The sequence below is a fragment of the Eumetopias jubatus genome, unplaced genomic scaffold, assembly GCF_037043125.1.
Source record: "Eumetopias jubatus isolate StellerSeaLion01/CBP00866 unplaced genomic scaffold, mEumJub1_p1.0 scaffold_11, whole genome shotgun sequence".
NCBI lineage: Eukaryota > Metazoa > Chordata > Mammalia > Carnivora > Otariidae > Eumetopias > Eumetopias jubatus.
In genome coordinates, this window is record NW_028274817.1 from 117,393,793 (window position 1) to 117,407,112 (window position 13,320).

Genomic DNA, 13,320 nt, shown 5'->3' on the forward strand with positions numbered 1-13,320 from the left:
AGATTGACCCTACAGGGATCCCAAACATTTCCTTTTCTAAATAATCTCTACTTGATCTCTACTTAATCTAAATAATCTCTACTTAATGAACAGCAATTTTACATTTTCAAATTGTACCTTTTTGGGGGATGGGGGGAGGACCATCATACAGACTGTGATCAACAGACCATGATGTGGGCTACCAAGAGAAACTGAAATTGTCCACAAGGGCATGTCCAGTAAATATGGTACTGCTGTGAAAGAAGAGGTATAGAGAAAGAGAAAGAAAACTGCCTCCTTGGGCGCCCGGGTGGCTCAGTCGGTTAAGCGTCTGCCTTCGGCTCAGGTCATGATCCCAGGGCCCTGGGATTGAGTCCCGCATCAGGCTCCCTGCTCGGTGGGGTGTCTGCTTCTCCCTCTATCCCTCCCACCTGCTTGTGATCTCTCTCTCTCTCTCTCTCACTCTCGTTCTCTTTCAAGTGAATAAATAAAATCTTAAAAAAAAAAAGAAAGAAAACTGACTCCTTAAAAAACTGTTATTACCAATGAAGAGTCCAGAGGAAAGACAACTATACAAAACTCTATAGCTCTTCATTAAACCAGCAGTGCCCAGGAAGAAACTATAGTGGAGCCTACAGAGGAGGCCAATTCCTCACACTCTAAATATGTAGAATTATTGAATAAATTCTAACAAAAACACTTCTAAAATAATAGAGGAATTCAAAAAGAAGAATGTGAAATCCACAGATACCAGAAAGAAGAATCTCCAAACCAATAAAAATAGCATAAACAATATAAGTAGCAAGAAGAAACCCACACAACTAATAAAGATATGAACATCATTAGTAATCAGAAAAATTCACATCAAAACAAAAATGAGAGATTATAACCAATACATTAATAGACATTTAAATCTTTGACAATACTAACTAGAGGCAAGGATTTAGAAAAGAATGGAATTGGCTGCTTATGGGAGCAGTGCTTCCCAAACTATTTGTGGTGAAGAATCAGGTTCTTTTATTCTTTGTTCTGATAAAAATGTATTATATTACTGATCATATAGCACATCCGGTCATAATTACACCATATATATTTTTTCACAATATAATACTAAAAATTTTTACAATTTTTACACTTATCTCCAATGTTTCTTAAGAAACTTTTCCTAAAATGTATTTTCACAATGTAAAGCTTTTGATATCATACTCTGAAAACCATAAAACACTGAAGAAAGAGATTAAAGATGACACAAAGAAATGGGAAGATATTCCACACTCATGGATTGGCAGAATAAATATTGTTAAAAATGTCTACACTAGGGGCACCTGGGTGGTTCAGTCGGTTAAGCGTCTGCCTTTGACTTGGGTCATGATCCCGGGCTCCTGGGATCAAGCCCCACATAGGGCTCCCTGCTCAGCAGGGAGTCTGTTTCTCCCTCTCCCTCTGCCTGCCACTCCTCCTGCTTGTGCTCTCTCGCTCTCTCCCAAATAAATAAAATCTTAAAAAAAAAAAAAACCAGTCTAGGATCTTAATAAATATTAAAGAAGACATTTTAAAAAAATGTCTACACTATCCAAAGTAATCTACACATTCAATGCAATCCCTATCAAAATACCAACAGCATTTTTCACTAGAAAAAACAATCCTAAAATTTGTATGGAACCACAAAAGACCCTGAACAGCCAAAGCAATCTTGAAAAAAAAAAAAAAAAAAAGTGAAGATAGAGGTATCACAATTCCAGACTTCAAGTTATATTACTTGAAAGCTGTAGTAATCAAAACAGTATGGTACTGGCACAAAAATGGACATATAGATCAATACAACAGAACAGAAAACCCAGAAATAAATCCACAATTATATGGTCACTTAATCTTTGACAAAGCAGGAAAGAAGATACAATGGGAAAAAGACAGTCTCTTTAATAAACGGTGTTGAAAAAACTGGACAGCAACATGCAAAAGAATGAGACTGGACCACTTCCTAACACCATACACAGAAATAAATTAGAAATGGTTTAAAGATCTAAATGCAAGACCTGAAACCATAAAAATCCTAGAAAAGAGCACAGGCAGTAATGTCTCTGACCACAGCAACGTTTTTCTAGGCAGGTCCCCTGAGGCAAGGGAAATAAAGAAAAATAAACTACTGAGACTACATCAAGATAAAAAGCTTCTGCATAGCAAAGGAAACAACCAACAAAACTAAAAGGCAACCTACAGGATGGGAGAAGATATTTGCAAATGACATCCAATAAAGGGTTAGTATCCAAAATATATAAAGAACCTAACAACTCAGTACCCAAAAAAACAAATAATCCAATTAAAAAATGAGCAGAAGACACGAACAATTTTCCAAAGAAGACACACAGATGGTCAACAGACACAGATGCTCAACATCACTCCTCATCAGGGAAATGGGAATTAAAACTACAATGAGATAACACCTCACACCCGTCAGAATGGCTAAAATAAAAACAAAGAAACAACAGATATTGGCAAGGATGTGGAGAAAGGGGGACCCTCGTGCACTGTGGTGGGAATGCAAACCGGTGCAGCCACTCTGGAAAACAGTATGGAGGCACCTCGAAAACTTAAAAATAGCCGGACGATTCAGTGATCGCTACTGGGTATTTACCCAAAGAATATAAAAACACTAATTCAAAGGGATACACATACCCCAATGTTTATCGCAGCATTATTTAAATAGCCAATATATGGAAGCAGCCCTGTGCCCATTGATTGATGAATGGATAAACAAGATGTGGTATATATACATAGTGGAATATTATTCAACCATAAAAAAGAAAGAGATCTTGCCATTTGCAATGATGTGGATGGAGCTAGAGAATATAATGCTAAGTGAAATGAGTCAGTCCGAGAAAGACAAATACCATACAATTTCACTCATATGTGGAATTTAAGAAACAAAACAAACAAGCAAAGGGAAAAAAAGAGAGAGGGAGAAAGCTTTTGATATCATATAATCAATATTCTTCAGGGGCACCTGAGTGGCTCAGTTAAGCATCAGACTCTTGATTTTGGCTCGGGTCATGATCTCAGGGTGGTGAGATCGAGCCCTGCATCGGGCTCATGCTCAGTGTAGAGTCTGTTTGCCCCTCTCCCTCTGCTCCTCCCCATGCTCACATTCTCTCTCTCTCTCTCTAAAATAAATAAATAAAATCTTTTAAAAAAAATCTCCAGATGGACTCTTTCCATCATTCTTTTTTGTTTTAGCTTTATTATTTAAAAATAATCAGGGTTTTTTTATTCCAATACTTTTATAAAATATAAAATCACATGCTTCGATATCATGGAAATATCAAATTATGATAAATATTTCTAAATACTTACTCTCAAGTTCTGTTTTTATCTCACCATGGACCAGTAAGTAACAGTTCGTGAACCACACTATGAATTCATAGACAAAGGAGTGGTTGAAAGTATCTCTTAAAATTAAGCTAAATTTTAAAAATATATGCTACTTTATACTTCAACAACCTATTTCTAGAAATCTATCCTAAATATATGTTGGTTCAAGATAACAAGGAAAGGAAACAAGCTGGAAATCTATATTAATAGGGGAAAAGATGTTAATATAATGGCCATATGGTGGAGTATTATACAGCTGTTGAAAAGAACAAGCAATATGTTTATGTAGTGAGTTAGAAAGAAGTTACAAAAATGGGCTGACATTATTCAAAGATGTGCATATATCTGAAAGGGATAGCACATGATTATAAAAATATGTGTATTTATATGTATGTGCATACATAAACACATACCCACCCCCCACCCCCGCCCCAAATGGTTAATGGTGTTTACCTCTTGTGACAGGATTGGTGGGAAACTCTGATCTCAAATATTTTATTTTATAACAAGTAAATTGTTCTGTTTAGAATATTTCTCAGTCTGTCAAGTGGAACCCAACCCACAAAGCCTGCAATTCCCATTTATTCCTGAGTATGTCACCAAGGACAGACAGTAGCATGTGAGGAAAACCCAACTGTCTTCTCAGGGCTGAAGTAGAAACCCCAGGCTTCTGGGAGACCAGAATTGTGTAGACACGCGGCCAGATCCAGGGACAAGAAGCCCCAGTCTGTTTGGGCCTCCCCAGAATCCAGTACAAGACAGATTGTCTCTGGCCCTGACCAAGTTCCCTGCTCTGTGGAGACCAGACCCAGAATATCAGACATGTTTGCACAGAATGCTGTCTTCAGAAGTCGCTTACCAGCAGCCTAGAAAATCCAGACAAAACACAAATGAAGTCATTTCATCAGCACCATGCATTACTTGACAAAGAACCAAAATAAGCAGGGTGCCATTAAAATCAGAAAGAAAACAAGGATCTCTACACCATCATATTAGTGAATACAATTCTAGAACAGCTATAGGAACATTGTTTTTGAAAATGAGAAAACAAGGGGTACCTGACTGGCTCTGTCGGTGGAGTATGCAACTCTTGATCTGGGGGTTGTGAGTTCGAGCCCCACATTGGGTGTGGAGATTACTTAAAAAAAAATGGAAAGAAAAGAAAATGAGGAAACAAAATGTATTATTTGGAGTTAATTGCCTATTGAGAAACCCGAAGATAATTAAAAAGTGGTTATCTTTATGGAAGTTCACTTAAAATGCCTGGTTAAGGATAAATGTAAAAATGTAACCCGTTTTCCTGTTCTCCCCAAAGTAACTAGTCAAAAAAATACGCTATGTTGGGGAAACAACACTCTACCCCAAAATATCCAGATAGAACCTTAATTTAAAAAGTGAATCTATGTGAGGAGAGTTACAAAATTTACCGAGAGAGTTCAAAGAAAATATGAATAAATGAATATATAGCCCATGTACCAGGATGAGAAGACTGAATAGTATAGAAGTATGTGTTTTCTAAATTAGCATACTGGTTTATTTTTTTAAGATTTTATTTATTCATGGGGGGGAGAGAGAGAGAGCAAGAAAGAGTATAAGCAGGGGGAGGGGCAGAAGGAGAGGGAGAAGCAAGGCTTACCCCTGAGCAGAGATTTTTTTTTTCCCCATGTGGTGCTTGATTCCAGGACCCTGGGATCATGACCTGAGCCAAAGGCAGACGCTTAACCCACTGAGCCACCCAGGTGCCCCAAATTAGCATACTGATTTAACACAACTCCAAGAGTAATTAAATGAGCTTCTTTGCTAGATATAAACGCATACTGTAAATTTTTTAAAAATATGTCAGTGGACCCTGGTTCAATACTTCCTTTAGAAAGAGGTGCATTATTGCATTGTTCTACTTTTGTGTGTGTACACACACATACACACACACACACAAAGACACATTTAAAAAATGACAGAAGTGGGCGCCTGGGTGGCTCAGTTGGTTAAGCGACTGCCTTCGGCTCAGGTCATGATCCTGGAGTCCCGGGATCGAGTCCCGCATCGGGCTCCCTGCTCAGCAGTGACTCTGCTTCTCCCTCGTACCCTCCCCCCCCTCATGCTCTCTCTCTCTCTCTATCTCATTCTCTCTCTCAAACAAATAAAATCTTTAAAAAAAATAAAAAATAAAAAATGACAGAAGTGGGAACATGGTGACACTAGCATGAAAATGCATATATTCATCAGTGGAAACAAAGTGATTATAGAGAAACAATCCTAATCTATTTGGGAAGATAATATATAATAAAGAAAGCATCACAAACTAATGGTCAAGAGACTATTCACCAAAGAGTTAACAAGAATTGACTCTCTGTGGGGCAAGTGTAAAATTTAGATTTCACACCATACAAAGAACAAAACGCAAATACTTTTAAGAATTGCAAAAAATGGTGGAGAAATGTTGACAGTTGAATATTGGAGTGGGGAAGGACCTTGTAAACATAAATCAGAGAGGGAAGCTAAAAGGGATAAGATTATTATAGAATAAGGAATGATGCTAGAATTAAAATTAAAAATGAAATAAAAAATAAGAAAAGGACTAAAATTATTACATTTAACTACATAAAAATATAAAATTTACTTATGTCAAAAAGATCATATACACAACCATATTACTATTTCAAGCGGGGTTTCTCTTCACACTGAATAAATATTTTAACTTTTAGAATTGTATTAATGTTATATATTATATTTAAAGATTAGAGCATAAGAAGCATTTTTCCAATTAATAAAAGAATTCAACAGAAGTAATTGGGATGAAAGCTTCTAGCAGATCAGTAATGGAAGGGAATTTCTTTCCCTGACAAGGAATATCAGTTACCAACCTTTGTAGCAGATATCAGACTTCACTGGAAACTTTGGAATCATTCCCGTTTCCATCAGGATCGAAAGAATTAGCTCATGGGCCAATTTTGTATTGGAGGTTCTAGATAAGTCAAAACAATAAGAGGTTTAATAATTTTTTTAAAAAAAGATAAAACAGTCTTTATTTGTAAACAATATGATCATCTCCATAGAAAATTCAAGAGAATCTGTAAAAACTTTTATACTGATAAGAAGGTCTGGCCAATGTGTGTCAGTTCATAACTCTCTCAGGAGCTTCCCGGGCATGAACTGAAACCGGTCTCCCCGCCCCCGTAGGGCAGGGAGAAACAGACGAGGCAGGCCACTCCCTTGGTAGGTGGCCGTTTTAATAAACAGAGGGAACTTACATAGGAGGCTTGTCCTAGGCGGCAGTGAGGGAACTTACATACGAGGCTTGTCCTAGGCGGCAGTGAGACAAATGGATTGCCGCACCCATCCACCAACTCCTCAAAGTATATAAAGAGGCCTTAACTGGGTTTAGTCACGTACACTGTGCAGGTGTTCTCACTATCACATCAGTCTCAAGCCCATGTCCTCAGAGCAAAGGCAAATGGAGGGGCCAAGGGAGGGGACAAGGAGCCTACGGATGCCTGGGTCCAGCTCCTGGATCAATCCATGGTCACGTCTGTTCGATGATGTTCCTCAACGCTGTGTTGAATACAGTATCAACACACTAACATTTTTAGCGTTTCTACTCACAGTAGTGACCAATGAGAAATGTCTTAGAATAAAGCTGTCGTTTATCATAGCAACCAAAAGTACAAAATACCTAAGAATAAATTAGCACAAGATGTGAAAAATCTTTTATGGAGAAAATTATAAAACAGCACTGTAGGATGTGAAAGATGATCCAGATATACGCAGAGATCGCAGGTTCCCAGAAGTAAAAATCAAGAACATGGCACTTGTGGGCGCCTGCGTGGCTCAGTCGTTAAGCGTCTGCCTTTGGCTCAGGTCATGATCCCAGGGTCCTGGGATCGAGTGCCGCGTGGGGCTCCCTGCTCAGCGAGGAGACCGCTTCTCCCTCTCCCTCTGGCCCTACCCCCTCTTGTGCTCTCTCTCTCTAATAAATAAATAAAATATTTTTTTAAAAAAAAGAACATGGCACTTGTCTCCAAATTAATCTATAAATGCAATGGAGTTAAAAGAAAAGTCTCAACACAGGTTTCCATGGAATTTGACAAGCTGACCCTAACCCTTGTATAGGAGAGAAAAGAGACCATACTAGTCAGAATTCTCCAGAGAAGCGGGATCAATGAGATACAAAAGCAGATTTATTATGAGGAATTGGGAATTGGCTCCCATGACTGTGGAGGCTGAGAAGTCCTACAATCTGCTGTCTACAAGCTGGAAACCTGGGAGAGCTGGTGGTGTCATTCCAGGGCTGAGAGCCAAGGAGCCGATGGCATCAATCCCAGAGCAAAACCTGGAGAAGGCGGATGGCTGTTCCAGCTCAAATACGCAGGCAGGAAGGGAACAAATCCTCCCTTCTCCTGCCTTTTGCCCCATTTAGGCCCTCAGTGGATTAGATGATGCCCACCCAGAAATAATGTTTAATCTGGGCACCCCCATGGCTCAGTCAAGTTGACCCACAAAACTAACCATCACCATAGCTAGAACACAGCCAGAGAGCTTGCTCTGCCATATATCAAGATTTATTAAAGAGACATAGTAATGTAGACAGTATGCTATTTAAGTCAAACAAAATAGACCCAGGCATCTATAGAGACTCGATGCAGGACAGAGAAGACCCTACAAACTAGTGTGGGAAGTATGAACTAGTTATCGAAAAAGTCTGGAAAAATTAGTTATCCTTCTGGAAAGAACATTAAGTCACTATCTTACACCTCACAAAAATAAACCCCAGACAGACCATCTAAATGTCAAAAGAAACCATGAAAACTTCTGTGAAAAAATTAAGGAAAATCTCTTTATAAGCTTAAAACTTTGGGAGATTCCATAGACAAGTCCAAGAAAACAAAACCCTTAATTAAGGAAAAGGTAGACAAATATAACTACACTAAAGTTATAAACCTAAATACAACAAAAAACACCTTAAACAAAATTTAAAAGACAAGTCTTAGAAGATATCTGCAATACATATAATCAACAAATGTTAGTACCTAAAATATGTGGAGAAATTTTTACAATGCAGCAGGAAAAAGACAAAGACCCCCAAATGGGCAAAATATATCAAGAAGCAAATTCACCAAAGAGGCAACCTGAATGTCAAATAAGTAAAAAGTGGCTCTATTTCTCTAGTTATCAGGAAAAGGCCATCTCAGGGCCAACAGATTGGGAAAATGAAGAAAAAGGAACTTTCCTACATTGCTGGGAGAGGTATGACTTGATAAATCATGATGGAATGAAATTTCTCACTCTACCCTTGTGGCTCTGTAACCTAGACAACTCTGACCTGTGCCCAGGGAATCACACACCACATTGGCCTTTACAGCATCGTTTGTGATGGTGACAAATGGGAAGAGTAAACCCTCATCGACAGAAGAACAGGTAAGTAGATTGTACTGTATTCGGAATATTACAGAGCAGTTCAAAAGAGGGAGCTAGAGCAACAAGGGTAAGACTCATCAAACAATGAATGAAAAGGCAAGCTGCTGGGTGACATGCATATGACGCCATTTTCACACTATAGTCTTAACATGGATACACGCACATATGGTGGTAGCATACAATGTGTAGAAGATGGATATGGGATAAGACATGGAGTAAAAATAAAAACATCTTTAGAAAACTTCACTATTCTTATTTACCATAATATAAATTCTGAGCTAAAAACTGTGTATTTGCTATGCAAACACCATTTCAAATATGTGTGCCTTCCCCTTTCCGGTGCCCAGCTCCAAACAAATTGTAGCTTCTAAGTCTGTCCTGGATTGATATTCTGGGGCCACCAGCGCACGCGCCTTTCCAAACACCAAGGGAACATAAGTGATTAGGAAGCTCTGAGGTTGTCCTCCATCAATGGCCAGAATTCTAACTGGAGAGCTACAAGCTCAGCAGTGCATGGAACAAAGCTACTTCTTCTATTCTGTGTATGTTATGCGCATAAAACATCTTGGACATGGTTAATGCATCGCTTCCATCTGGCCTTTTTCATATTATGTAAAATTGTTATGTCAGCAACAGATGGTGGAGCTAAGTGTTAGGAGATTTTACTTATGCCCAATTATCAGGTTTGCAAATCTGAACATGAAACAGTTCACAGGTCTGTGGAACTGCACGAACTGCTAGATTTTCTCCTGTTGAGCTGCCTTACAAAGTATTAGCTCGTCTGTTTCTCCTTTCCTTCTTTCTAACAGACCTTGATTTTGTTCCGACATCCTCATTTCAGCTCCTGAGCTGAGTCCTCCACCATGAGTCCAGCGAGTGCTTGGCACTTGTTTTCAGTAAATTGAAGAAGGACTTACAATGGTTGTGTGAGTGAAGTGTTTGTATCTCTTCTCTCTCCCTTGCGTGATCTGACCAAAAAAGATGCTAGATGTGGTTTATTCCAGCAGGCATCTAGTGACCACGAGGAAACGTCAGCTTGAGGATGAAGCTAGTGCTGAGGACAATGGAAAGGGGAAGTGGAGAGAGCCGAAGCCTAACATTATTGAGCGGCCGAGTACCTGTCCAATGCCCAATTTCAGGACATGGTGTTTTGTCCAGTGAAATATTCCCGTATGGTTCAAGTTTGTGTGAGCTTGGCTTTCTTTTACTCAGAGCCCAAAGCATCCTAATAGGAGATGGAGAAACTCTCATATTCATTAATTTAGAAGTCTCTTGCTATAAAATGCATGAAATACAATGAAAAGGAACCATAGACATGGGTCAAGAGCATTTGAGCTCCTGCTCAAATGAGGGACCACTTAGAGGTCCCTCCACTGTCATTCACTGAGGAGGCAGGAGCTCTGAAACCCGGCCTAGGACAGCACACTGATGTGTAGGTCTTACATTTGTTTAGTACTTTGCAGTTTTTAAAATACTTCCATATATGATTGTCTCATCAACTGTGTGAGGTAAGCTGTTCAGGCATTTTTAAAATCTTTTTGTTTTGCTTTGTTTTGTTTCATACTCGTTTATTTAGGGGTTCCATTTTCCCTCCTCAATAGATTTTATGTATTTCTCATACGCTTCTTCACTCATTCATTCATCCAGTTCTGAAGGATCACTGAGTGCTATCTTGATCAGCCAACCATCTTCCTAACAAGATTTGTTGACAAGTCCCGGATTTTCTGCAAGAGCTTCATTAATTTCAGTTACTTCTCCTGATAGAGGAGAATAGAGTTCACTAGCAGCTCTCACACTTTCCAAAGCACCAAACTCATCTTGTTTGTTCAGTTTTGTCCCAACTTCAGGCAGACTACAGTAAACAACATCTCCCAGAGCTTCCTGTGCAAAATTGCTGACTCGCACTGTTCCAATACCATTTTCTGTTGTTATCCCTTCATGTTTGTCTGTGAATTCACGCACGGAGAGCGGAGCGGAGCCCGTGCGCAGGGTCCGGACGGCGCCCGCCCTCAGCCCCCAGGGCCGCGGCAGGCAGGGCGCGGAGGGCGCGGAGGCGACGCGCAGACTGCAGGCCGCAGCCCGCACGCTCCGCACCGCCCGCAGCGCCATGTTCACAGACGTGCGGGGGTCGCGGGGCAAGGGACTCGGGATTTTTAAAATCTTTTAAAAAGATTTTATTTATTTATTTGAGAGAGAGAGAGAGAGAGCGAGCGAGCACGAATGGGCAGAGGGGCACAGGGAGTGGGAGAAGCAGACTCCCCACTGAGCGGGGAGCCCAGCAACACCGGGCTGGATCCCAGGACCCCGAGATCATGACCTGAGCCAGTCAAGACACTTAACTGACTGAGCCGCCCAGGTGTCCCTGTGTAGGCATTTTTTTTAAAAGTAGAATTTCAGGGGAGTTCAGTAATATTATTGAGGGCAAACTAAGAAACAGATCTCCTCAATTTAGGGCCATTGAATTTTCTGCTGACTCCTAACAACTGTTCAGATATTATGTATGAATAAGTGCAGAACTACCATACCAGCGCTCAATCATGTGATGATAAATGTTTTGGAAATTGTAATGGTCAGGATGGGATAGGTTGTGCTACAGTAATAAATTCCTCCAAATCTGAGTAGCTTATAACAGCAAAGGATTATTTCTCCTCATTGGGAACAGCTGGGTGAGCAACCCCTCTGGTTGTCCTCACTCCAGGCCCTAGACTGATGGAGCTGTCTCTATCTGAATCACGGCCGGTCATCATGGCAGAGGGAAATGTGCATAGAAAACCACATGCTGACTCTAAAACCTCTGCCTGGAAGTCACCCGAGTTGGGTATACTTGTGTTCCACTGGCCAAAGCAAATTCTATGGCCAAGCCTGCCATTAATGGGGTGGGGAAGGATGACCCCTCCCTAGAGAGTGCTAGTGACTATGAACACAGGAGACTTCCCATATTTCAAATGATCTTCTGTTCTAATTCTGCATCCGTAGACCCCATAACACTCGGCCTTGAGAATGAACAATTCACGGGGCTGTGATGGTCACTCAGGATTTGATATGATCCATGACTGATGTAGGAAAACGTTTCTCCAAGCATGTCCACAAGAACACTAGTTGTGCAAAAGACCCCTAAAGAATGGTTTGTGTGGTCTGATGATTTGGGAAAATGTTACATACCAGGTTCTCCCTTGTAACTTGGCAGTAGGTATGTTCAAGTCTCTGAGAAGTCCTGCAAAATGCTTTCCAAATCTATTTCATCATGGAGCTTTTCATTTTTTTCCCCATAACTTTGTTCTGCATAACACCTATTGGCATCCCACAGCACTACTGTTCCCTGACTACACCTCGGGCCAGGTTGCTGCAATGAACCTGGGCTTGGGGTCAGGTCTCCAGGGTTTTAGGTCCACTTCTTTTCCCAAAAAGCAGTGAAAACTTGGTACATCATTCATCATTCTCTTTTAATTTCCACATTTGTTACACGGAAATAATACTAGCCTGTAAGCCTCTAGTGAGATCATTAACGTGAAAACATCCTGAATGGTTATAGTGTGTTATGTATGCAAGGACCCAGTCTTGGACAAACACATCAAGATCTGTCTTTATCGGAGTCCTGAGACTCTTCTTTTTGCACTGCTCACGAGCCCGTGACTTCGGGCCCATGTCAGAATAGGGATAAACCAACACAGGTGCTTGATCGGAGCTGCCATTCATCTTTACAGCTGGTCTGTGAGCATTGAGCTCTCCTCCCCCGAGTGGTTAACAGATATGAGCCAGCCATGAAATAATATATAGGAAAGTACTTTATATAAACTGTGAAGTGCCATACAGACTCATCAGTTTATGAGTGATACATTCCCCCTTATTATATATTAGTTCTTTTCAAGATTTTGTTTAAACAGTAAGATGCCTTTCAAATGTTACATTTATTTTCAGGTTGAATAAGGAGTTCTCTTTGGACATTTTGAAACTATACATGCATGTGAGTGCAGGCACATCCTCATCCATTCATTTATTCTCACAGCAAATGCATATTGAGGGACCATTTATATGTATCTATTTTATATACCTGGTTTTATCTCCCTCTAAATTTGAAATGGATTATAAATATCCACAAGGTGCCATAAAAGATAAATAATTGGATGAAAAGGGGAGAAAAACTTAATTAGGGATGGAAGAGATGAAACAGTCCAGAAGCCATTCAGCTCCATCAATAGATTCCATAATGTCCTGCCCTGCTTTTTTTTAGCCTTTGGATACAAGCTTGATTTTGAGCTCTCCAGGCCAACACAAAGACTAAAACACACTCCATTACAGCTTTCCTTCAAGAAAAGCTAGAAAGTGAGTGATGATTTGCTATATTCCAAGTTTTAAATGTTGACAACGAATTTAAATTTGTTCCAAAACTGCGGGCTAAACAAAATATTTGTGAAAGCTGGATCTAGCCTACAGATCTCAAGTTTGCAATCTCAAGTGCATTCACTGCAGGAGGGTAGCTTTCATTCAGGGAGAGGCGAGGATGCTGGGGTCACTCTGTAAAATGGATGCAGCACAGAATCTGGGGGATGGGCATGC

The 13,320-nt window shown here is 40.1% G+C and overlaps 1 pseudogene; it reads right to left on the reverse strand.

Moving 5' to 3' along the window:
* Window positions 1-10,455: 10,455 nt before the first annotated feature.
* LOC114218051 (glycine cleavage system H protein, mitochondrial pseudogene) lies at window positions 10,456-10,872 on the reverse strand (annotated as a pseudogene).
* Between the last annotated feature and the right edge of the window lie 2,448 nt (window positions 10,873-13,320).